Raw genomic sequence first — 27,396 nt, 5'->3', positions numbered from 1 at the left:
TTTGTAGGTGTAAATGATTACTGGTGAAAAACTGAAATAGGAAATTTTCAAGGGCCTAAAAATGTGTTGGGAATGAGTAAAAATGTGTATCTTCTTGGCTTGACTACTATTTCATTATAATGTGCTCCTTATGTTGTTTTCCATGTTTTCAAGAAGGTTGTTTTCTAAGTGATAAACTAAGATACCTTTAGAGCTTTGTGATGAATACTTTCCATTGAAACAAATAGTTTCCACAGCCTGAATCCTCCTTTAAAAGAAACATCAAGTTTATTTAATAGAATAATCTTTTGGACAAATATCACATAAAATTTTCAAAAATAGAAAACCAAAATATGAATGAATAAGTTTAAGGACTCTGAAGACCTCAAGCTTCTAGTCAATAATTGAAAAAAAAAAATGCATGATAGAAATGGATTAGAAGCCTTTGAAACATTTCTTGAGGAAAATATTTTCCCATGAAGAATAAGTACACTAAATCCTTGACAAAATTGCTAAAAGATTTTTGGATAAGAATTGTATAAAGAGCTAGGAGTCATGACAAATAAGATATAGTGTAGATGTACAAAAGACATGCATGAAAACTCTAAGTTGATGTTTCTGCATGTCTTTGAATTCTTAATTTGTAGCAATTGATTCCATCATGTTCAAAGTAAAAGAAAATTTAATTATGAAGGTGGAAACTGTTAGCATGAATGTTGATGGTATTCCTTTGGGGGAGTATCCTAAGAATTGGAGGAGTATTGACATGTTACATTCATGACTATTTTTGTCATTGATGTCAACATAGCAGTAAGTTTGTAAAAATTGACAGAGCAACAAATAGAGATCTTAGTTGTAGAGACAATGTTTTGATTGTCTAGTGATGTGCATTCATGGACATGTTCTATACAATGTCCTAATGTTAAGGTTCAATGCACAATATCTAAGTCAAAGATGTACAAAAGATATACCTGATTTACAAAGAGCATTACAGAGACAGAATACCTAAGAAATGGTTTCTGATGTTTGTATTATATCTTCTAATAGAGATATAATCTAGAGATGCACAGTTAGCCAATGACATAAGACAATCTAATGATGATGTAAGCAAATGTGCAAGCCCTAGAATTGCACATGTGAGAAGTTGTATAGACTGTGAGCCAACAATGCTAATATTATAATTACAAATTAATTAATTATCTTATTATAATTAATTGGAAAAGCCTCAAGGCTGACTCAAGAAATTATTTTGAAGATAGTGTATGTAGGAAAGGTGTTTTACTTGTCTGTAAAGTGTGTTGTTTATGTTCTCTGTAAAGTGTGAAAAGGAGTAGATTATTTGATGAATACAATTAAGTAATCCAAGGGATTATTGGATGTGATATTTGTGATCTAGTTACAAGATCAAAAGGAGTAAAAGTTCAGTTGATAGGATAGTGGGTCCATTTGTCTTCTACAACTCCTAACAGGGTTGGAATCTCCTTATAAGGATTCAAAGTCTCCTAATAGGGACTGATATGTATTGAATGTTTTTATAGACTCCTAACAAGGTCCATCATTTAACAAGGAATATTTATATTAGTGCATCATCTTGTGGGTACTATCCCCACTGGGGTTTTCCCTCTAATCAAGGGTTTCCCTAGTGAACACATATGGTGTTATTGTGCATGAGTATCTTGTTGTGGTTTATGATTATATTTCTCAAATGGTTTAGTTTATTGAAGGTTGTTAATTGTGATATTTTTTCAATAACTAATTCACAACCCCCCCCCCCCCCCCCCCAGTTATACTAGTGGACTATTTATTCTAACAAAGACCCGATCTAGTTTTTTGGCAATTTTTGTGTCAACTATGGCACTCATGAAAGTACAAAGAATAGACATGGAAGGAACAGTATATTGCAAGGGAAAGCTCGTATCATTCAAACTATTGGAAACAATTGCATCTTTGAGATATTGAATACCGAATTCATCAACCAATTTATATACCTCATCAACATTGTTGAGTTGTGAAAACATCTTCTACAATATAGCTAGGTCAAAACTTCTTTCCCAATACTTGGATTGTATTGATGCAGGGCATCTAAAATGGCTGAAATGGGTTTGGGCTCTTTTTTTTGTAAGCTCTATTTTCTTTTCATCTTCTCCCTTGTTATTGTAGTATTTTTTGAGAGCCTCAAAATGGAACTTGATTTCAACTCTGCATAGTTTAAGATTAACCATCCCTTCATTTGAGAAATGATGAAAATTGTGATTGATGATATACTAGGGAATGAGATAATTACTTCAAATATTTATATTGGCTTCATTTTTTCCCCCTATTGAGTGCGAAAATATCACTTGCCTATTTTTGATAGATGTCCAAGCTTGAGGATTTCCTTGGGATGTCATTTTTAAAATCTTTCTTATTCATTTTCCCTTTGATAATTGCAATCATCTTTATCTACTAGTATGAATTAATAAATATAACTTAAGGCAATAAATAGATATTTCTACAAGGAGGTGCCTCCTAGTATGTATCTATTCATACAATTATTTTCTTTAACTTTAATCATTATCTTTTATAATCCAACAAAGAGACAAAACATTTATATTGTGTGCGTAGAGAATCAAAAACTTTTTCTAAATAAATATATGCTCATTAAATAAATGTAGGCCACTGACATTGTGTGTGTGTGCATGCACACATGTGTGTGTGTGCGCGCGCGCGTGTGTGTGTGTCTAGTGTGTGTGCGTGTGCATGTGTGTGTGTGTGTGCGTGTGCATGTGTGTGTGTGTGCATGTGCATGTGCATGTGTGTGTGTGTGTGCGTGTGCGTGTGCGTGTGTGTGTGCGTGTGCGTGTGCGTGTGCGTGTGTGTGTGTGTGTGTGTGTGTGTGTGTGTGTGTGTGTGTGTGTGTGTGTGTGTGTGTGTGTGTGTGTGTGTGTGTGTGTGTGTGTGTGTGTGGGTAAGAGATACTCGTGTCTGACATTTGTTGATATTTACATATTTAAATTTAAATAAAATAATATTTGAATTTATAATTAATATAACTTAAATAAAACATTGTTTGAGTATGGATACTTTCTATAAGAAATATTAAGTATTTTCACAATATCTAATATTCTCACAATGTCTAACTAAATAGAAAATATTTTTATAGTAGCAACAAAAGTATTGGTACAGTTTTCCAATTTAATTTCTTTAATAAAATAAAAAATTTCATTCATATTTGTCTTTTGAAGAATGGTATATAACATTCAATATGAACGAATGTATTTGAATATGTGAAGAAAGACTCATACAAAGAATATTAACAAATGTGGATCAATATAAGTAGTAGTTTTTGAGATAGATTTATCTTTTTGTTATTGAATTATTTTTCACACTTATTGACTTAATGGAGTAGTCTCAAGTACAAGACTGAAGCAATTTCTAGATTTCTAGAATGATTCCATTACCAAAAGTGGTAGCAATTATTGAGAAATAATTTTAAACTACAAATAGTTTGCATCATGGACAACAAAGCAAACTTATTCTTGAAGATGTTATTTAAAATGTTTGATTTATAAATAGATAATTAACCTTTCTTTTAGGTAGCTTGAGTTGGTAAAATATATTGGAGAATCTATGCGTAGAATGATATTTTCTGGAACTCTCGTGGCATCTTTCTCAGTATCTTTGTAAGAGCTATGATAGGAGTTCTTGAACTATTCATTATCAATCCGAAGATAGAAATGGCCACCTGAAATGAAATAATTTAAACTTTGTTGATTAAAGCAAGCACCTAATTATTTATTTTACCATTTTTTCTAATAGATACTAAATTCAAAACTATACTATGTGGAAACAAATATATACTTATTTTCTCATGGGAAATGTATACTTATTTTTTTATGGCCCCTAACTATGATATATTAAAGATTATCAACATATTACTTACTATGATATAAGGCCAATTTCAATAGATCACTCTAACAAAAGCTCCCATGTAGACTTGAAAATCAATTTTATGCACCTATAGCATGCATTTAAACTATGGTCTTAGAAATTTGCTTTATTAAAATGACATTTAAATTTTTGGTTTCTCTATGGATATTTTTTCTGGAAATTATATAGAAAATTAAGTGGGGCATTTTAGGGGTTAGACAACTATTTTTTTACAAATTTCTATGGATGTGGCTTCTTGCATTTTTTTTCATGGCATTGTATTAAGCATTTTATGTGCATCTAACAAGGAAACTATTAAATGCATGTAGGAAAAGGTGGAAACCCAAGATTAATACATAAGATATTTGGACTATGTTCTTCAATGGGGCTACAACTCATACCAATAATGGAGGACTATCTTTTCCTAGTCCCAATCCACATGTAGAGAAACAACTAATTTAATAGCTGGATTTAAATTTGTTTGTGCAAAGGACATTGTAAAATATGAAGTACCTATAGATCTTAAACTGTAATTTTTAACACTTATAGTAGCTGTTGATATTGTTTGTTGTAGTTTCCAAAGTTTTGCAATCCTTAGAGAAATTTCAATTGAGAAGACATGATAGCAGTAAAATGGTCACGATGGTAAAAGTGAAATAGTGCTAGAGTTCTAAAGCATTAATATAATATAGACTGTTATAATAGTAAAATATTTATATTGAAATACATTAACCAGTACTTCATTTTAGTACCATGTGAAGGATAGAACAATGATATATACTTTAGGAATGTGAGGCCTCGCCCCGACCCTTCGTAGCCTTAGTGTTACTTTATCTTTTTGTTACTCACAACTCGAGATGGTCGAGACACTATCAGATACTTGAACATATCATATTATTTCATGTTGTGTGATGTTGTTTTCAGATATTGATGTCCATCATTTAATGCTTTATGTATATGTATGTGATGAATTAAGTAAAATGTAGGATTAACACATTGATTTTGGAATCTTTATGATTAAGGATATAAGTAGGATGCAAGAAACCCTGATTTATGTATGTTTCAATTTATGTAAATTTCTGATACGTATATATGTACATGTGATTTTTGGGACTAGTGATGTGTGCAATGAGTGTGCAGATATTTTAGTCGAGGAAATCGACGAAGGAACAGAACTGATCTCTATGTGCAAATTTTGGAAACCTTGTTGTTCGTAATTCAAGTACTATATTGTGAGATGTATGTATGTATCTCCTTGTGATTAGTAAATGTTAGTGTTCGTAGCTATGTTCTGTTAGTGTCGCTTGACACTCGTGAAATTGTTTGTGCTCCTCAATGTGCTAGTTAGGGTTAGTTGTGTAACCCATGGACCTAAGTCGAATTAAGATAGTATCTCTTGCTAATTTGTTTGTTAATCAAGTTTAGTCACCCTAATCCAGATTAGTGCTTAATCTACTTTTTAGAGTTGTTAATTGGTCCTAATTATTATTTCCTAGCCTTTGTTTGGCTCTAAAACTTTTCCTAATGCTTCAAAACATGAAATAATTATACCCAAGGGGTATGGGTATGGGTTAGGAGTCTTTTCCAACCCCTAAGCCCCTTTTGTTGACTTTTGAGGTCACTCAAAAAGTCCCTTTTTGCCTTTGTGCGAAAATTGCATGTGGTTATCATGAGTTTTCTTACCCCACCTCCTTTTAGGGTTTAACCATAGTGAGGGTAGAGTTAGGAGTTTCTAGATTTGTAAGTGGGTGGGAGTAGTTATTGCTCCTTTTGGGTGCTTGAGTTGGAGGCTTATTTAGAAGCCTTCATTGGACTAGTTGAGGTGGTTACCCAATCTCTACATTTAGAGAGGAGTTCTTGAAGGTTGAAGCAAGGAAAGGGAAACTCTACTCAAACTTGTTCATTGCCATTACCTCTTTGTGAAGGTTAGATTTCTCATCTCCCTTGTTCAGATTTTATTCTTGTTTCATGCTTATGCTACCTTGTTGTTGTTTGAATGTTTGTATGTTTTTGGGTATGTTGGGAAGATTTGAAGACCATGTTATTTTGGATGATTTCTTTTCATGTTTATGTTTGAAATTTTGAGATTTTCTTGCATGGGTGTTTTGGTATTACTCACCCTTGGAGAGGGCAGAAGTGACCAATTTTGGGAAAGGTCTGTTTAGTCGGACTCCAACCAGTGTAGAGTCTCTTCTCAGGATGAGAAGAGGGAGAAAGGGTAGGGTTTTATGGGCCCCTACCTGTCAGCACAAACTTTGTATGATTATGGTATGTTGAAATGGAAGAACGGAAGTTCTTGGTTTATAGCCCCGATTGGGCATTTGTTTGGTGTTGTGCTTGACTTCTCCTGGCTGGAAGAATCCACCTTTCCCTAGTTTTGATTCATTGTGAATCCTATTGTGTAAACCATGTATGATTATGCTTGCTTGATTGTCTCTTGGTTATGCTTGTGGTCACCTGATCAGATTCTATTCCCTCCATGGTTCCAGAAATGTGTTGTAGAAAACATTATAAATCCCTTGATTAGGGTCATGAAGAAAACTCAATTAAATTGTTGAAATTGGGATTGATATCCTATTGTAAATTGTATTTTAAACCTTGTTGTAATTGGCAACGAAGCCGGGTTTTCTTCCTGATTCTTTCCCGACTGAGCCTTGAATCAGCTTGGCCAATAAAATTGGTGTTTGAGTATAATTGTTCTTCATTTGATTCAATTGAAATTTTAAATTAGATGGATGCATATCAGAAATAGGACAGAAAATAATGATGTTGTGCATTTTGGCAAAATTTCAAGTTTTCATATATGTGGAAAACGAAAATTCTATTATGAATGAAAGATTAGTTTTTGTGATTAATGGAGTTAAATCAATCCTTGCATTATTGATTAAAATGGATAATTCCAAATTTCTTGGTATATTAAGTTGTAACAAGTTCTTATAGATTTTCTTTGAAAGGAAAAAAAATTTATCCCCTCTTGGTTATATATCACTTTAAAATTTTATACTTAGAAAATTATTCACCTTAAAAATATATATATATACATGCATTGCTTGTAATTCTACACTTAGATAAATTTTCAAAAAAAAGTTGTATCCAAGAGCCATATAGTCTCTGGAATTTGTATGGGGAAACAACTTAAATGCCACTTTCATTACAGAGAATATTCTTTTAAATATCCTCTTTTAAATCATTTGTTAAATCTTGTAAATTAAAATTAAAATTATAATGATTATAGAAATTGTGTATAGCATAATTTAAAATTAATATAATCTAAATATCCTTTCTTACGTATAAAACTTTATCTCGTCAATGCTTACCTTCTACCTTGGGCGTCATTTGGAAGGCAGGTTTAAAAAAAGAAATGTTTTAATTTTTTTATGCAAGTCAAGTGTCATCATATGTGATGACATCACCTGCCATGCCTTCCCTTTATGGACGCTGGTTTTGGTTTGTGTGTAGGTTTGTATAAGATTTAATTTTGTTTTCAACCCATCTTCCTCACCAATCACCTTTTAAGGGAGCTCTTATTAGGTGGACCTTCTGTCCCATGTACTTGGGTCAAGTCTACTTGGGTCTGCATGTTGCAGACCCTCAATTTGCATGGGTGTGCTTGGGGATTCGCCCAAGCCCTTCTTGGGTGAGAGAAGTGTAGGGTGGAGTGTAGGGTAGAATGTAGGTGGTGAGGAGTGGTTGGAAAGTAGGATAGTCTTAGGTTAGTGTAGGATATTTTAGATTTAGTTAGTTATTTATTTATTTGATTTTAGTTTCTTTATTAATATTTTCTAATAGTTAGTTTAAAATGTAATCTTAATTTGTTAAGAAATAAGTTGTGTTAGTTTAGGTTAGCTGTTGTGTTATTTTAAAGTTAGTAGAAAATTAAGTTAGCTTACTATTATATTGTTTTAATGCAATATAGTTTAGATTTTAATTAGTTGGTATTTATAGATATATGTATATTCTAGTTTAGTTTAGCTATAATATAGTTTTAATTTGGCGTTAATAGAATGGTGATCTTATTAGAATTAAAAGGGTAAGTTTAATTTTGTTATAAATTGTGTATCGTGCTAAATTATAGGTTATATCATCATTTAACTTGTAGAACTATAATTCTCTTCTAATGTTTTATTTTAACTAGTTTTAATGTATTATTGATTTATATTTAGTTAGTACGTATTAGATTTAGTTAGTTTTGTTCTTAGATTAATTTTATTGTGTGATTTTGCCCTCGCAGTTTGGGCATGACAAGGAATTAGTCACATACATTGAGTTCTTGTTGTGTTAAATAGTTTTCTCTAAAACAAAAACACTCTATTGAACTAAATCATAACCCAATTCAAATCCTCCATTTTTTTTGGGTAGCATTTATTTCCCTCAATTTCATAACTATTTTGTGCAATGTTATGCCAAATAATAGCTCCTCGCTACTCCACTAACCAAAGCAGGAACTCCAACTACACGACTCTTGTTCTTTGAACCACAGTTTTGTATTTTGGTACAAATAGAAGGATCCATGATTGTCACAACATCAAAAATTAAATCTAAATAAATTTTATAATATCTTCTATTGCTTAAAGTTTGATTTAAAATTATATTTTATTCAGGATATAATATTATAGTGGTAATGGATTTTATCAGGTATATCTTGTTTTGAACAAATTATCAAGTAGCCTTAAAAATTTCTAATGAGACTGAATTGTATAATGTATGTATTATATCTCTTGAAGTCAAAACTAAGTAGTCTTATAGGTTGTTATTTAACATATTTTCCCATGTATGTAAATGTTCTTTTTTTCATGGTCATGAGATTTATATAAATAATTATATATGTATTTTATAATTATATTAAAATTAATTTTGTACATCACAAATATAAATTAAACTAATGTATCTTATGTGCACATTAAATTTTTCTCTTTGTTGGAATATTACATTAATATAGGTTCATTTGGTATGATTAGTGATAAAATAAACTGAGTTCCTTTTCCATAGAAGTTAGTTACACTTATTAGTTATCTAATAAAATATTATAAGAATTTCAAAAGTCATTCAAATTGTAATCTTTGTATGACAATTGAATATAAATTTTATTTTTTCTTTCTACACTCTCACATAGTACATGAACAATTTGATAGTCTTGTGGAGTTAATCTCATCTTGATAGAAGCTTTACAATCTTGTCATTTTATTTTTCTCTTTAAGCATTATTGTGGAAGGGTTTGTGATACAATCCCACAAAATAGAAGTATAATATGAAACATAAATATTCTAATTAGAGTATGCAATTCCTTTTATATTTTTTGATTGACATAATGGATTAGATCATAATTATTTGTTATGTCCATTGTGTTTTATATTATATATATATAACCATTGACAATCATTTGATTACATGATATTTAATATGTATTAAAAAATATAGATTGATTATTATATAGGACTTTAAGACTAAAATACATAAATTGAGATCATTGGAAACTTCTTTACATTCTCTAATATTGTATAACTCAAGTTAGTCTTTGTAGAGAAGACATGTGCACATTTGGTCATAAAGCTTTTTGTTGGAAGAATCTCTTTAATCATTTACACAAACATGCAGTTAGTGATGTGGTATAGGAAGAAATATATTATATTGATAAAACGTATAACCAAGAATACAAATTAAGTCATAAAAATACTAAATAATGTATTAATTGAGATTATTTATGTTGAAGTAGAAGAGCAAAAATGGTCAGAAATCTTCTTTTTTTAAGTGGAACACAATCTGATTGTAGAGGCGGATTACCCAATATGCCATTTTTTCTCATGACTATGGATTTTAAGTTTCTATTTGCCTTCCATGACAATAGAAAATTTGTATCCATGTATAGTACAAGACCCTACATTTTTCTTAAGATGATTTGAGTCAACCAATGCATTGTCTAATCTCTAAACTTTAACCTATAAAGATAAGAAGTGTATAGGATGTTGAAGAAATGAGCTTTTATTTCTCATGAGTAATTCATCAAAACATAAGAAATATATTTTTCCCTTAAAAGTTGATCCAGGTGGATCTCAAAAACCTCAAAAATTCACTGAGCTTAGAATCTTTTAGAACTTGCATCAATAAATAGAGCACAAAAAAAAATCTTAATACAACTTGAAACATGTCAAAAGGAGTATGTTTTCTCAAAGTATTCTTGGTCAAAGTTTTATAGAGCTAATGATGTAGAGCATTGTGAACCTATGTTCCAGTTTAGTTGTACTTGGTTAGTAAATGATTGTTCTATTTGTTTGGAATCTAACAAAAGATATAATGTCTACTTATCTGGTTATTTTGACTCATCAATCTTTTAGTTTTTGTTGAGGTGTATTCTCTTTAGATTTAATATTATCTAGGGTAGCTATGTAGGAAAGAATTTAGGCATAATTTTTTCATTTTTAATAATTGTTAGCAATCCCTATAGTTCACAAGTTTAGTATAGGGGTATTGAAAAAAATTGGGATTTTTGGTTGTTTTATGATTTATTCGTAGGTTCTATAGATGGTGTAAAGAAAAACAATAAATTATAATAGAGAAGAACTACTAAGATTCCAAGGAGCTAGAAAAAGAGGGCAAGGATCAATTTGTAGAGGAATAGGATCTTTATTCCAATAAATGGTTGGAAGTGAAAGAAGAAAATATGTTATGATCTAAAAAGATATCTAAATTGGTGGAAAGGAACAACATTTCTTCAAAGTTGACTTAGTTAAATGTAGAAAAGTTTATCCAAGTTTTAAGCCAAACACAAATGGATTAAAATGTTAAAGGCTTTCTAGGAAAGGGGAGGATAATGTAGAGCATTGTGAACATATGTTCCAATTCAACTGTATTTAATTAGTAAATGATTATTCTAGTCATTTGGAGTCTAGCTAAAGATTTTCATCTAATTTTCTTGACTAGACTCTTCTAGTTTTTGTTGAATTTTGTTCTCTTCAGCTTTAGTGTTGACTAAACTAGTTACATAGGAGAGAATTTAGACATAATTTATTTTAGTTTTACTAGGTTTTGGTAATACCCATAGGAACAAGTTTAGTAGAGGGATACTGAAATAATTGGGTATTCTTGGTTGCTATAATATGAGGTTCTCATTAAGTATGGGGATGTATATATGTGGCTCCAAAATAATGAAGATATGAACCAACAATTAAATATTGGAGTGCAGTTTTATTTCTTCATTTACTTTCTAGAATTCATTATTTTGTGCTTCATCTATTATTGCAAAGAGTGTATTTATCTTCTATGATGTGTTTGCATCAGTTTGGTATAAGAGAAAAACTTTTATGTAGGTAAGAGACAGTATCTTCTATATTAGTGTGTGTCTCTAATTCTCCTTTTAGTACATGTGCAATGTTTATGTTTGCATCCATTTTAATGTCTAGAGTTGAATAAGGGTTGGTCAACTTTTTCACATAGAAGTTTGAGGATACTTTAAGGTGGAAGCCATGTACTTTTAGGTAGCACTTTTCATGGAGATTGAATAATTTCTAGAGTTGAAGATAAAATTTGGGCATTTATTTAGAGAAGCATAAAGCATGGAAAAGAAAAGGTGCATCAACCTATGAATGGACATTGCTAACTATATGGTTTATGGTGTAACAAAGGAAGAAATCTTGAGTTGAGAGCATTTACTAATGTAGATTGGGAAGGAAGTATTGATAATAGAAAAATTACTAGTGGAGGAGAATTCTTTCTTGGAAAGAGGTTAGTGTCTTGGAAAAGAAAGAAGCAAAATTTTATTTCTCAATCCACAGCATAGGCAAATTATGTTGCTATAGTAGTCAATTGTTCTAACATAATATGGATCAAGCAATTATTGTTAGGAATGAAGGGATAAATCAAGGAACCAATGGTTATCTATTGTGATAACACAAGTGTAATCAATATATCCAAAAATCAAGTGATGCACACAAAGACAAAACACATTGCAATCAAATATCATTTCTTAAGGGAATTGATTCAAGACAAAGAGGTGAGACTAGAATATGTGAACACCATGGAGAAGATAGCATATATATTTACTAAGGTTTTACCTAAGGATGCATTTATGTATCTAAGAGGTAAACTAGGAGTTATTCCCCTATCCAATGCTCACTAAAGAAAAAGATAGTGAGGCATCAACCAAGCTTCATTAAAGATCTATCAAGTTGATGTAATGAAATGCAGAGAATATTGCATATGAATTAGTACAAAGGTACAGAGTAACTTCAGAGTTTGTATCCTTTGGTATTTGATGTCAAAGAGAGATTTTAGTGTGTCAACATGGAAGATTGAGGGAATTTTAGTGTCAAAGAGAAAGAGGGAGAGTTTTGTATGTCAACCAAAGGGAGATATTTAAATGAGAGAATGTACATAAAAGAAGGATAAAACAGTAGTAAATCACAATACAGTGTTGAGAAGAAAGTAGCAAAGGAAAATCCAAGCAGAATCTCAAAGGGAGTTGGTAAGGATGAGAATCAAAATGAAACTAACCTATATTATCTAATTGCTCATACTTTTATCAACTTATGTTGACATGTTTTATTTCCATCAATGCCAAAGTTGGATTTTGTTGGAAAAAATTCTTCAATTATATGTTGTCATTGATGTTACACAAATGTTAGTATTAACCAAGCAATGTAGAGTTTCCAGTATTAACCTTGTATATATCAATATTAATTAAGCAATCAAGTAAAGAAGACTTTTCCAGTATTAACCAAGTAGTTGGTTAATGAAGAGAATTATGCTTGTAGTGTTGACTAAGTAATCAGGCATCAAAGGAGTTACAGTGTTGACTGAGCATTTAATCCTAGCATTGACTAGGTGACAATAGAATTCACTTGTCTAATATTTTGTTAATTGAGGCTGACTATTTGGATGTTTATTGATGTTTTGGAAGGGTATTTAAGCTTACTTGTCCTAGATTATGATATATAAGAAAGGTCAAGTTATTAGGATAAAGAGTAAGAAGTGAAATATGGAATAAGATGGATATGTGAGTGAAGGAAAAGGCAGAGCAGGAAAGTTTGGAAGATAAGCTACAAAGAACATCCGATCAGGAAGGATCTAGAGATCAAGCTAGAATAGAGATGTGAATCTGCAAAGATAGTTTCTTTAGAAATAAGGTCAAATTTTTGTTACCTTCTAACCATTGTAGCAGTAAAGAAATCTCTTAACAGAGTTGACTTAATAGTCATTTTGTAAATCCTCTAACAAGGTGACATTTCAAGATTGAAGTGTTTGAAGACCTCTAACTAGGCCACTCCTAATAGGGTGATCTAAATCTTCTTACAAGTTTGTACTTAATAGTATGTTTTGTAACCCTTAACTAGGTTAGCTCCTAACAGGGCTCACTTTAGAAGAGTAAAAATATTGTAACTAGTTGCATGGTGGTTTTTCCATATTGGTTTTTCACGTTAAGTCTTGGTGTCATCTATTTTCAAGTTATTTTCTTATGCTTTATGTTTCTGCAACTAAGTTACTAGAGGTTTTAATATATTAATAATCATAAGATTTCATTGTTAACCGAGTGCCAGTAATACTATAGTGTTAATTGAGTTGGACAGTATTGTATGATCGGTGGAAAGTTTGAATTGACTTCTAGGAATAGGAAATTATTTTTCTAGTAACTGATTCACCCCTCCCCTCTTAGTTACTCTTTTACATTTCAAACATAGAGGAACACACCCTTGATTCTCATTCTTCTTTCTTGCAAGACACATCTAAATTCAAATTAGGTCTCATTGAATATGATAATCATCATGAACTTCCTCTCACTAGTTCAACCTTAGATCTTAAGGATGCTACTCATGTTGACCCTTTATATGTCTTCTCAACTCTTTATGATTGAGACACCTTAGATATCATACAACATCATACATTCTTGACTTTTTGAATTGAACACATTTAATTCATAAGTATATGCATGTTGATTGCTTCTCTTTTTATCTAGTTACATCTAAGATATCTTATATTCTTTAGTCATATTTTTCATTCATTATCTATATCATGTTTCATGTGATTTGCAATGATGAATGGTATATTTTACATAATCACTTTACTTGACACTTCTATGTCCATATTATGTTTCTCTTAGTTTTGTGACATTCTTAGCTTATCTTTTGAGGGCTCATTATCCTACTTCATGAGAAACATAATGGTCATTTCCCTTATCTCTTCACTTGGGGGGGGCTATATCTCCCTTTTCCAACTTGCTTTACACTTAGGGGGGCATAATGTATCCTTATTCCCTTCTTTAATGCATCCAATATCTCTTTATGAATTTGCATTATTTACGGCTTATATTGGATTTTCATTCTCTCTTCTCTCTGGGATCCACTATCCCTTTGTTGTTTCTTTCATGATAACTAAGTAGGAATAACATGGTATCCTTTTATCTCTTTATTTCATTTCTCTATAGGTTTGTATTGTTTTATGGAACATTCTTATCTATGGTATGTATTTATTTATTACATGAAAGGTTGTGTACCTTTACCTAGCAAGTGTATTTTCATACTTTACATTTTAATGCTTCTCATTCAAAGATCATATATTGCTTACTTCATGTGTGATATTCTTTTCTAGCATCTTACATTGTTTAGAATTGATTATCTTATGATGTTTCTTTCTTTTATCATCTCTATGGTGTAGCATTATATTTTTCTTGTTGATATAGGGTGTTTACATTTTGTGCATTGCTATTGGTTTTTTCTAATGACTCATCCTTATATTTTTCTATATAATCATTCATAGATCTCATTTTCTTCTTGTTGGAATTACAAGGGGAAAAATAAAATTGCTAAGAGCAGGGTGAATCAATAGTTTAATCTTGGACCCATAAAATTTTCACCATTCATCCATCATATGTGCATTAATATACTGAAATAACATGTAAAGCATATGCATCTAAATCACATAACCATGTAAGCATTCACACACATAACACCAAATATCATTACCTAGAAACCCTCCAAGTGAGAAGGTAAACTAGGGTAGGAATGACACCCACAAATCTTCACTACTATAGTAATAAAGTGTATCCAATGAAGGTTACAATGATTTGACTATGAAACATGATCTACCCTATGAAAGATCTACCCTGTTAAAGGCTTGCAAAGGCTGTTAGATCTCACCTTGCTAGAGGATTTCAACACCCTGTTAGAAGTGTGCATAGTTAGAGGACTTCAACTTACAACTAAGTAAGCACCCTGTTAAAGGATTTCATACAACTTACTAGGACTACTCTATTAAGAGATTTAACTAAAATCACTTGTTAAAATGTCCCAGCATAGATCTTGTGGTTGGTACTTGCTTTCCTAATAACATATCACCTCTACATAATATCTTATTGATCCTTCACAATCGGATATCTCAATGTTGTATCCTTCTCTCTATCATCTATTCTTATCTAACTAATTCTACAATTCACTCTTACTTCTAAGTCACATTGAATACTCTGCATTCAAAATATCTTGTTCACTCCTCCAATTCGATCACTCATCCATTAAGAGTTTAGGACTTCATCCTCCTTAAGAAGACTTAGGTGGCTTAGGGTTAGGTATGAATCTACAACTAAGATTCATCCATTTTGTCACTTAAACCTTCCCTTTTTCTAATTTGTTGTATGTAATTTCATAGGGAATCGAAATATAGATTTGTCCTTATCTCCATAATATCAAAATATAATCTTAAGTTGGCTCAAAAATGGTTTACATAGTTGTTTATGCCATTACAAAAATATATGGCAAAACTATGTCACTCAACACATGAAGTCTTTGATGCTCTGCATGCACTATTGTGTATACTATGACTTGGCACCTGCATTACTCAGCATCCATTGTTTACTCAGCTCCTAAATCACTCAACATGGTCTATCTGCTTGGCACTTGAGTGACTCAACACATGAGTGACTCAACACTCATTGCAACTCGACATGGTCTAATATTTACATGTTGTGCTCCACATGTATTACTAGTTCGGCATGAACTAGGTAAATGGGTTAAGTGTGTTGACATTCACTTGTCAAAACCAATATGAAATCAACAATCTCCCCCTTCAACATGAGTGTCAAAAACACTTGAATATTCATGATTAACCTTAATCCCTCGATCATAACATATCCATGACTCGGCATATATATACAAAACTTCAAATTTTCAAAATTTTGCACTAACTTGTATACCTCAAAATTTTATAACTCCCCCTAAGTTAATAGATCTATCCTATATCCAAAATCTGTGCTCCCTTTGACTTTAATGCACTATATTTGATACTCTTTCATCTGATATGCTCTCTCTTAGCTGATACTTGTCCCTATTTGCTCTATTTCTCTCAAAAATGTATATCACCTCAATGATATAACTTTGATACTCTACTTTGCCTTTGTATATCACCTCTTTTATCTCCCTTATATTTTATATCTTCATATTCTCTATCTCCCCTTTGTCTTTATCTCCCTCTTTTTTATATCTCCCCCTATATTATATCTCCCCCTTTTTGACACTTATGTCAAATGGGTTATACACCTATGGTATGTTTGTCCAAAAAGGATTTATGGACATCCATTATCATCCTTAGAGTTGCATCCTAGTTATCAAATGCAATATCCAATGACTTAATTTGGATTGCAAGCTTGACAACAAGGTGTACTAGACCATCTAAAGTAGAAATATTGGGGTCTTTCTTCAATAAAGTATTGACATAGCCTAGCTCCTTGTTCATTATCTGCATATGTGGGGTAAGGGTAGCCTAAATACTTGTCAGTTTGGCTCTAATATTAGCCTCATCTATTGTTAAGATAGCTAACTGACTCTATGTTTGAAGCAATGTTCTGAAATGCTTCTCACTCTAAGCTAGATTTGATGGTAGGCTTGCACCTAATGCAGATATTTTGCTCTCCAGACTCAGAATGTGACTTTTGGTCTCTTGGGTGAAAAGTGTAGGATTGAATAGTTTTCTGTACAATGAGAATATATTCTCACGTACCTTCATCACATCCTCAGCCTTTGTTGCCAATGCAACTTGTTGTAGTGCTATCTCACTAGATATTATCTCATTCACCTTGCCTTAAAACTTTTTTTCAAACCATTCTAAGAATTTCGCATTTGTATCAAGGTCTTCATATGTGACATTTTCCACTATATTAGCCAGTTGTTCTATGAGTAGCTTGGTCTCTTTAGGAGTTGGTAGGCTAAATGCATCTAAAAAGATGTCCTTTATATCTTGAAGTGCTTGCTTCTGCTTGTGTTCTCTCCTAAGCATTTCTTGATGCTTTTTCCTTTATAAGGCTTATTGCAAAATGCCTATTTGGTACAATGTCATAGTATCATAGTCATACTTTGCAATAATAATTTCTTCATCAAGGCTTATGTCACCATAATGGATTACCTTTTCTACCTTTAATGAGCTAGGGCTTGGCACTGAAATTTGCAATGGAATGGCTTATGTGTTCAGCCTTTGAAGAGCTTGTATAGAAGGAGAGCCAAATGCTGGTAAGGCTACCAGTACTTGGATAGCCACTTGTTCCTTCACCTTTGGTGTTTTCTCAGTCTCTTCAGGCTTTCCCTGGTCTATTACTATGACTTGGTTAGCACCTTGTTCCTATGTTGTAGGTACAGATGAATCTATCTATCATATTTCATATTGTTGACCTATAGTAGTATCTTTCTCTTATGCCTTCTTCTCAATTGTATCAATTTTAACACTTGTATCAACCTTGGTGGATGTGTCTACTATTGTTTGAATTAAAGGTTGTATAATGGTCACTAAAGAGATGATTGAAGGTGGTTCTTATGGATTCACCTTTTCCCTTGTGACTTCAGTCACTGCTTTCTACAATTCTTCTACCCTAACCAAAACTAGATTGCCACATAATTTGGCTTGAAGTGTGGACTGATCCAATATCTTCTTTAGATCTTCTATAGTGAGTGGATTGATGTTCTAAGCTAATGCATTAGAAACAACCTTAAAAATTATGGTTTGGACTAATGCTCAGCACTTGTGTGTCCTGCACACTCTGTTCATCTTGATATTGCTCAATTGTTGCCTTATCATCATTTTTTTTCTATCTCTCCCCCAACTATATTATCTTTATCATCATCTTTCTTATTATCTTCTTCCTTGTCATCGTCATTGTCATCATCCTTATCATCATGCTTACCCTCTGAAGGGCCAGCTTCTCCTTGCTTCACAATGGTTAACCCATGGATAAGTTTCCATATTTGAGTTAATTTCTTGACCACATTTTCAATGTTATTTTGAAGAATGTCGAAGGCTCTATGTTTAGGTGTGAACCTAACTGCATATCTCTTGATAGCCTTAGCAATTTGTCCCATTATCAACTTTGGCATTACTTGGGCTAATGTTGTTTCCCTAATCTATTATTCCAAATTCAAACAATAATGCCATTTTTGTTCAACAATATCATATAAACCTTTTGGTATTGATTTGGAAAATTCTAGTGCTCTTAAACTTTTACATCATAGCATATAATGCCTCTTCCACTTGGTTTTTCTCTTCTTTTCCTAGTTTATCAAAATCAATATGTCTAAAACTAGATAAATCTACATTACTCTTGATATTTTCATAAGTTCTCAAGATCAGATAGAGGATTGTGACTTACCACCTTGAATTGACTGTTATCATCTGATTATATCTTCTCTTCTTCAGAATCTAGCTGTGTCACATACTTCCTTTGCTATCTTTTCTACTCTTGGCCTCCTTGCTCAGTCTGCTTGGTCTTTTCTTCAGCCTTTTGGGTAGTTGGACATGTGCTAGCTCTAGTTGTAGGTATAGTAGGCTTGACTTGACTAGGTTTTACAACTTTCTCTGCCTTTTTGACTAGCTATGTCTTTGCTTTTCTCTTCTTTAACTCGGTAGTGGTAGGTGTTTCCTTGGCTTCCTCTCCCTCAGCACCTACAGTCTCTTCTTCTTCTTTATCTTATCACATGCTTTGAGTGAGAGTTAGGTTCTTGTGCTTGTGCTTGTTCTTCCTCTTCATCCTCTTCTTCTTCTTCCTCTTCCTCTTCTACACCTTCTCCAAACTTTTCTTTTAGCTTCTTAACTAGCTTATCCTTCTTCTTGATTGTGGATGTAATTTTTAATTCCATGGCAATCTTTGATTTCACTATCTCATAGTTTCCAAAGACTTTAGTAGTCTTATCTACTTCCTCTACAAGTAGGGTTATTATGGCTACTAAGGCTTCATCAACATTTATCTCATAACCTAAGGGTCTCAACCATCTTACCCTTGGTGTGGCAGCTTGCACAAATGTATAGTTAGCATCAACAAGAAAAAAAAAATCATTATAATATTTCTCCACTAAGGAAACTAGAATCCTGAGTCTCTACTTCATTGACTTCTTAAAATCTTCAAAGTAACTAGTCATTATAGTTTCAAAATTTTCTCCTAATTGCTCAATGTACTCATTAATCTACACTACAATTGATCTATTTGACTTCCATCCTATAGTACCAAAAGAGGGAAATGTATTCTATACATAAAAGAATATGGAAACTAGCATAGAACCAAACTTGCACTGTGCACTCTTGATTTTCCTTTTTGCTCCAAGATTCTCCATAAGTTGTTGTAGCTGAAGTTCTACTAGATCATATGTATGATCTTTCTTGACAATTTTGTAACCAACATCCATAGCTATTTAGGGTACACTATTCAATCTACTAGATTGATAGAATTTATGTGAGATTACCCTTACAAAAAAATTTAGCAATAGATTAGTGATGGTATCTATAGTCATACCTCTCTTATTCTAGATCGCTCCAGTATTCTTCTCAATTAATTCCTTTGAATCACTCCTGAGTGTCTTTGGTCGATCTAGGGTTGGGTAGCCAGTAACCCTATGAATTATTCTCTTGGTTATCTTGATTGGTCCTACTTCCAGCCACAAGGAACCATCATGAATTTGGCTTAGTACAATTCTTATCCACTAAGTCTTAAATACATTCAAAAAATCTAGGGTTCATGTCAAACCCTTTTTCTCAAAAAAAATTTATTCCTCTTTCAAGAGACCATTTTTCACACAATCTACTCTATGCATCCCTTATCTCCATGTCACCAATGCTTCCTATCTTGGAATTGTATAATTTCCTCACATCTTGCACCATTATCACATTTGGCAAGATCATTGACAATGCACCAGAAGGGTCTTGTTAATAGGCAATGTCAGGAATGGCCTTAAATATAGGTTTCTTTACTTCATTACTAACTAACTAAACAATTAAAACTTCTTTCCCTTTAACATTTTTTGAACTAGATGCCATCTTGTCAAACTAGGATTTATGAAAAATGAAACTGCGTAGCTCGGCTTCTGATAAATACCTTTGAAATCTATTAAACTAGCGTGAAATCACTACTATAATCTCTACAAATGCTTTGAACAAGTTTTTGAATCACTTCTAATAGATTTGAGGTCGCTACTAGCTCTTCTTACTCTTTCTCAATTTCAAAATGATGAAGAAATGAGCTCAAATTAATCATATATCCTTCAAAAAACCTTGCATTTAATGTTGAGTGCTTACATAGTTGTAAGCTCGGCAATAACTAATTTTAGGTTCATTTGGCATCCATTGATATTTCCATTACTCAGCAACTACTATGAGTTTGACATCAACTAGATAATTCGGTAGCTTGGCATCAACTAACATTCCACTTGGCATACATAGGAAATGTTTCATACTCGGCAACAACATGAAAAACTTAAAGATTTGTCTTGAATTTCTAACAACATCTTGCATCTTTATTCATGGTAATTTAGTCTTTTCAATACTATATCCCTTTGGAACTGATGTATTATATAACCTTTAAATGTTAGTCCCACATACCTCTTGTTTGCCTAGTTTGATGAGGTGTGATCACCTAACCCATGGGTGAAGTGATCCCTTCTCCATTTGATGTGTTGTAAACACCTTTATTTTTCCATGTCTTGTTCATCTCATCTCTGATGTGTTCAACATCTTCCTTGCCTTTACCTTTATCAAATTCACAACTTGGTGTCTTTGACTCTGCAATTGTTCATTCTGCAACTTCAATGTAGTTATCTCAATGTCCTTGACATTCAATTCATAGTTGGCATTCATCATTTGACTTAGAGTATCAAATTACATGTTGGAAATCTTGGTTAACTCTGTTGACTTCTCTTCCAATCTATTGGCCAGAATTATTTTGTCTTCTTTAATCATGGCCTTTTCTTCCATAGCTTTCTTCTTTTGTTTAGTCACCTCACATAGCAATATAGCTTGAGATTCTTGCTCTAGCTTGAGATTTATGATTTCCTTAGCTTGGATTCTATTCTTTTCCATTAGATCTATAACTACCGCATCAAATTCATTGGAGTCACCATCTGCAAATAGCTTGGCAGTATCTATCTTTTTTGTATAGTGTGTCATTCTCCACAATAGCAATCTCTTTCCTTCTCTTCAAGGATTTCTTTAGTTCCTCTCTTGCCTCATTCAGTTGATGTAGTATGAGATGTATTTCAATCTCCTAGTTCTCAATAGTTTTTTCCAACTTGTAGACTTCCATTTTAAGATCTTTCCTCAAAGTTGCAAAGCTTCTTTTTTAGAGAACAAGGCTCTGATACCAATTGTTGGAATTACAAGGGGGAAAAGTAAACTACTAAGGGGGGGTGAATCAATAGTTTAATCTTGGACCCATAAAATTTTCACCATTCATCCATCACATGTATTAATATACTGAAATAAGATGTAAAGCATATGCATCTAAATCACATAACCATGTAAGCATTCACACACATAACACCAGATATCATTACCTAGAAACTCTCCAAGTGAGAAGGTAAAACTGGGGTGGGGATGACACTCACAAATTTTCACTACTATAGTAATAAAGTGTATCTAATGAAGGTTACAATGATTTGACTATGAAACATTATCTACCCTATGAAAGGTATGCCCTGTTAAAGGCTTACAAAGACTATTAGGTCTCACCTTGTTAGAGGATTTCAACATCCTATTAGAAGTGTGTCTAGTTAGAGAACTTCAACTTAAAACTAAGTAAGCACCCTGTTAAAGGATTTCATACAGCCTACTAAGACTACTATGTTAAGAGATTTAACTGTAATCACCGGTTAAAATGTCTCAGCATAGATCCTACGATTGGCATTCACTCTCCTGATAATAGTTCACCTCTACACAATATCTTATTGATTTTTCACGATCAGATGTCTCAATGTTGTATCCTTCCCTCTATCCTTTATTCTTCTCTAACTAATTTTGCAATTCACTCTTACTTCTAAGTCACCTTGAATGCTTTGCATGCAAACTATCTTGTTTGCTCCTCCAATTTGATCACTCACCCATTAAGAGTTTAGGACTTCATCCTCCTTAAGAAGACTTAGGTGGCTTAGGGTTAGGTATGAATCTACAACTGAGATTCATCCATTTTTTCGCTTAAACCTTCCCTTTTTTTGATTGGTTGCATGTAATTGCATAGGGAATCCAAATATATATTCGTCCTTATCTCCATAATATCAAAATATAATCTTAAGTTGGCTCAAAAATGGTTTAAATAGTTTTTTGTGTCATTACAAATAAATATGTCAAAATTGTGTCACTCGGCATATGAAGTCTCTAATGCTCGGCATGCATTGTTCTATATATTCTGACTCGGCACCTACATTACTTAGCATCAACTATTTATTCAGCTCCTAAATCACTTGGCATCGTCTATCTATATGGCACCTAACTGACTCGACACTCATTGCAACTTAGCGTGGTCTAATATTTACATGTTGTGCTTGGCATGTATTACTAGTGCGGCATGAACTAAGTAAATGGGTTAAGTGTTTTGACACTCACTTGTCAAAACCAATCTGAGATCAACACTTATCTCATGCTTGGAGGCCAAGAAGCTTTGTATATTCTTTATCTCTTTTTCTCTAGATCTACTTTCTTTAAGCTTACATGGAACTTGTATATTATGTGACATTTTTCTTTCTTTATAAATAATGGTATCTTGGCTATAGATTCTCTCTTTTTCAAGAGGTGTAGTTCCTAATTCATCATCTCTTCTTTTTCAAGTAAAGTTATGTCCATTCTATAGACTTTCCCTTGCTTGGAGATTGTCATCCTTTATTAGAGGATCCCTATTTAACCTATATATAGGGGGTTGAATAGGTGCATTCATGTTCTTCTTCCCTTCTTCTCAGAGATAATATATTGATCAAGCACTCATCTTAGGTGGACATATTTTTATTAAGAGTTCTACCTTTTTGAGGATCCTCTTTCCAAAAATGATATATCCTTTTCACAATTGCCTATATTATTAGATCATAAGAGTTGAGGCTCTTCATTATGAATGTAGTCCACATTGTTGTTATAAGGATATCTCCTTGTCGTGTAAGTAGGTATCCTCTTTCTCTTCCTTCTCATGCCTATTTGACATAGACATGATAAGGAGAGGAGCATACATATGCCCTCCTTGTACATAGTCTTTCTTACATGGGGTATAAAATGTGGATTTTAAGTGTGGCTTGGAGTGCTTTAGCCTTGGATGCTAGGTATTCTTGATAATTCATTCTCAAATCTATGAATTTTTCTTTCATCTCTCTTTTGCACACACAAACACATATGTTAAATCTCATTCATGGGTAATGCATCCTGACACATATATGCTAAATCTTATATTTGGGTAATGCATAACAACTTGCTAAGTCCCAATATAGGTAATGTATTCAAACATACTATGCTAAGTCCCATACACATGTAACACATCTTTGATACAAGACCATGCCATAGTGATACAATGGATGTTGATCTATGGATGGAATTTTGGTGGGTTGACTAACAGGTTACCACCCTATTAGACCATTCAACATCATCTTTTGTAGCAACTCTCTTGGTGGTTCATAGTAGGGTGGTTCATAGATCCTGAAGCTATGTTGATTAATTATGTTTCTTTTGAATTTATAATGTCATCACTTATGCTCTTGCAATGGCTTTCCAAATATGATATTAGTGGGTGAGATATTTCTTCAGCTGAGGTATCTCTCACTGGTTGATTTGGGCTTTTTTTTATTACTAACCCCTTGTTATATATTTTTATCTTTCTTTACACCCTAATGTATGAATTTTGAAGTAGGACCCTTAGTCTTGGGTGCTTGTTCTCTTTGACCAAGTGATGTTCTATCTTGTTACAACTTTTCAGATTCTTTTCTTCTTCTTCTCTCTACTTTACTACAAATATGGGTAGATTCACACTTTTGCTAAAGTAGGGGCTAAATGTACAATCTTAAATTGGAAGTACTCCAATTTAATAAATTTTTAGCACCTATTTAATGGAAAATCATCAATCTCCTTCTCTCTTTCATCTCGTCTTCCCTATTTCATCCTTTATCCAAGGTGGAATTGGGGTAAAACCTAATAGATCCTCTTTAAAGATCCTATTTTCATGATGTTAAGCTTGAGGTGGGATCTATTTCCCACAGGTTTGTCCTTCCATCCAACTATCCACTTAGAATATACTTTCTACACCAAAATAGCTACATCTTGGACTGTGTTCTTGATTTCAAGGATATCAGGCCTATTTTGTGATCTCAAAGGTTCTAGGTCATGGTAATTAGAGGTGTAGTACACCATTGATCAATTAGGATCATAGTGCACTCCTAATGAGACAATCAACACCACAGTACACCCCTAATTGGGACCTACTTTGGGTCCTTTACTTGAATCCCATGTTTGATTAGTTTTGGGGTAGAAATTTCAAGGCAAATCAGCTTGCAAAAGTAAACTATTCTGAGCCCTTTATAAACCCTTCCATTTCTTCATTTTCACATCTTGTCTACAAGTGTTCAAGAATCCATCAAGTTAAAGTTCAAGTGCTCTCTCTCAAGCTCTCAATTTCTCAAGCATTCTTCAATCATCCAAGGCATTCAAGATATCTCTCCATTAAAGATCAAGGATTCATGTATTCAAGATATTGAAGGAGTTTATGCAAGATCTACCATTCCAAAATTCAAGACCTCCCTTCATATATTCAAGATCCTTTTTCACATCTTCTACATTCATTCTCTCAAGATCTACATTCATCTACATGCATTCCTAAGGAAAATTTCAAGTACATTCATTTATGAAGGCTTTGATGTCACTTTGATTTCCTTTTGAGGGTTTTTGAATTTAAGTCAAAGCAATTACTTATACATATTTGTTTACATTCCAAATTCAAGAGCATACTCATATATTCACATTACTTCAATGTTAGATCTATCATTACTACTTTCAAGCATTTCATCTATATTTCAATTTAAGGTTAATTCCTAAAGTAGGTTTTGACTGAGGCAACCCCCTCACCCCCTCTAAACAAAAAACAAAAAAATCCTTTGTTTTATAGGTTTTTAGTCATGAATTAATAAATAGGTTATAGATCTAGATACCCTTTTCATTATTTATCATAACTGCAAAATTAGAATTAGTGTCACAAACCTTTCATCAAGGGCGCACTACCCCCCTGATGCTACATTTTTCCATTAAAGATCTACTTCTACCCTAACAGATCACTAAATGATTTATGGGTTCTTTCCATAGCGTAATTCCAATCTAGATCATGTGAATTGGCCATTTTTCAGGTCATTTGACAACCCATTTTTAGGTTTATAGCTCACAAGGTATTTCATCTTCCTCTCTTTCATTTCTATGTGCTTCATCATTTTATTACATCTTTATATCTCATCTCTATATTGCATATCTTCTTGCTTAAACCCTCTTAAGATGGAGGTGAGAGGGCAATAAATCAAAGTTATTCATTATTTTTTCCATTAGATTTGCAATGATACTTCCTCTTGTATCAATCAAATCTAATATAAGAGGTGAATCTCAATCCTCCCCCTTCTAAATGTGTTGGGGTGATTGATCCCATTTTACCCCTACACAAGAAGTTTAACCACTTGAGAGTAAAGATCCAAAGAGATGGAAAGATATAGATATGAAAAGGTGATTGAGAATTTGAATATAGATTAGTGAACTAAAAGAGAATTTGAAGCAATTAGTAAGCAAGAGAAAGTAATTAGCTCATCAACTGAAAGATACTAAAGGTCAAGTTGAAGAACTTGAGGAACAATCAAAGGGAAGTATTATTAAAAATAGGAAATACTAAGAGGGGGGTGAATTAGTGTTTCACAAGTTTTTTCCCAAAATTAGATATCTTTAATTACTTTATAACTTGCATATGAAAGTAAAATAATTATGCTAAACAAGAAACACAATAATAATTTAAAGAAACTCATAACACCATATTTTGTTAACTAGGGAAACCCTAGCCAAGGGAAAACCTTGGTGGGGATGGTAGCCACAAAATAATCCACTAATCAAAAGTATCTTGTGAAAGATATTGACCATATTAGGAGTATATTACATTCACATAGTGTCTCAGTCCTTGTTAGAGGACTAAGCATTGTTTGAAGACTCAACCCTATTAGGAGTTGACATATACAATTTACAAATGTATGGAAGATGAGCCCACTACCCAAACATTCAATATACAATGAAATTTGGTATACAAAAGAGTAGATACAAAAACCTCTTCACAAAAGTTGATCACAATTAACACTACTTTGATCATACATCGGCATTCACATCACATACAATAGCTTTCATATTATTGATACCACACAAAACTTCACATTTCAAAATTGTCCTTTATACCGTATTTCTTTAGCTGTCAACCTTCATCTCTTTACTCGCTTGAAAAAATTTTAAAAATTGATTCTTGCTAACTTAGTGTTAACATCTAGGATGTTGTCCCTAATTACTTAAGTAATTATTTTGGTAAAAAAAAATAATTCATTAACCCAAAATACTTAACTCTTTATCTTTAGTATGTTCTGTCAGCTCAACACTATCACTATAAAACCAAAATATTTATGTATGTACTATTTGTATTGTCATGCACTCTTGCACACATCATCTTGACATATTGTCCTTCCTCTAGGTAAGTGCACATGTGCCAAAAATGCCTTTGTGAACTATGGTAACCAAAATGGTTCCTATGCCAACAAATTTACTCTGTAACACTTAAAATATTTTCTATGTTTACATCTCAAAAATTTATCTTCAAGATCTATTGACTTAAACTTGAATATGTGTTACCATAAATAAAAACATCATATCCTATTAACTTGGCCAAATTGCCAACAATCACCCCATTTGTCAATGATCGCAACATATGAGAAAATTGGCTAAATCCCAAAATAAAACTTGAAAATTACAAAAACTTGTGGCCTATACAAAATTTCCAAAATTGTGGATCATCATAAATACCATCTTTTACATATATCTCCTAGTTACAATATAACTCCCCTTTTGACTATAATTTTTCATTTTATTACAATTTCTATACAACTCCTTTGTGTGTGTGTGTGTGTGTGTGTGTGTATTTCCTTATATACTCCCTCTTGACATCAATGACAAAGGTGTCAAAACTTATATACATGTCAAAATTGTGTTGTCTTGTTCTTCATGTTGAGTTTGTTATTCTAGAGATAC

The sequence above is a fragment of the Cupressus sempervirens genome, chromosome 3, assembly GCF_028749045.1.
Source record: "Cupressus sempervirens isolate cs-2001-9-10 chromosome 3, ASM2874904v1, whole genome shotgun sequence".
In the NCBI taxonomy this organism is placed as follows: Eukaryota; Viridiplantae; Streptophyta; class Pinopsida; order Cupressales; family Cupressaceae; genus Cupressus; species Cupressus sempervirens.
The sequence above is the reverse complement of the archived record's forward strand: the minus strand, read 5'-3'. Positions refer to the sequence as shown.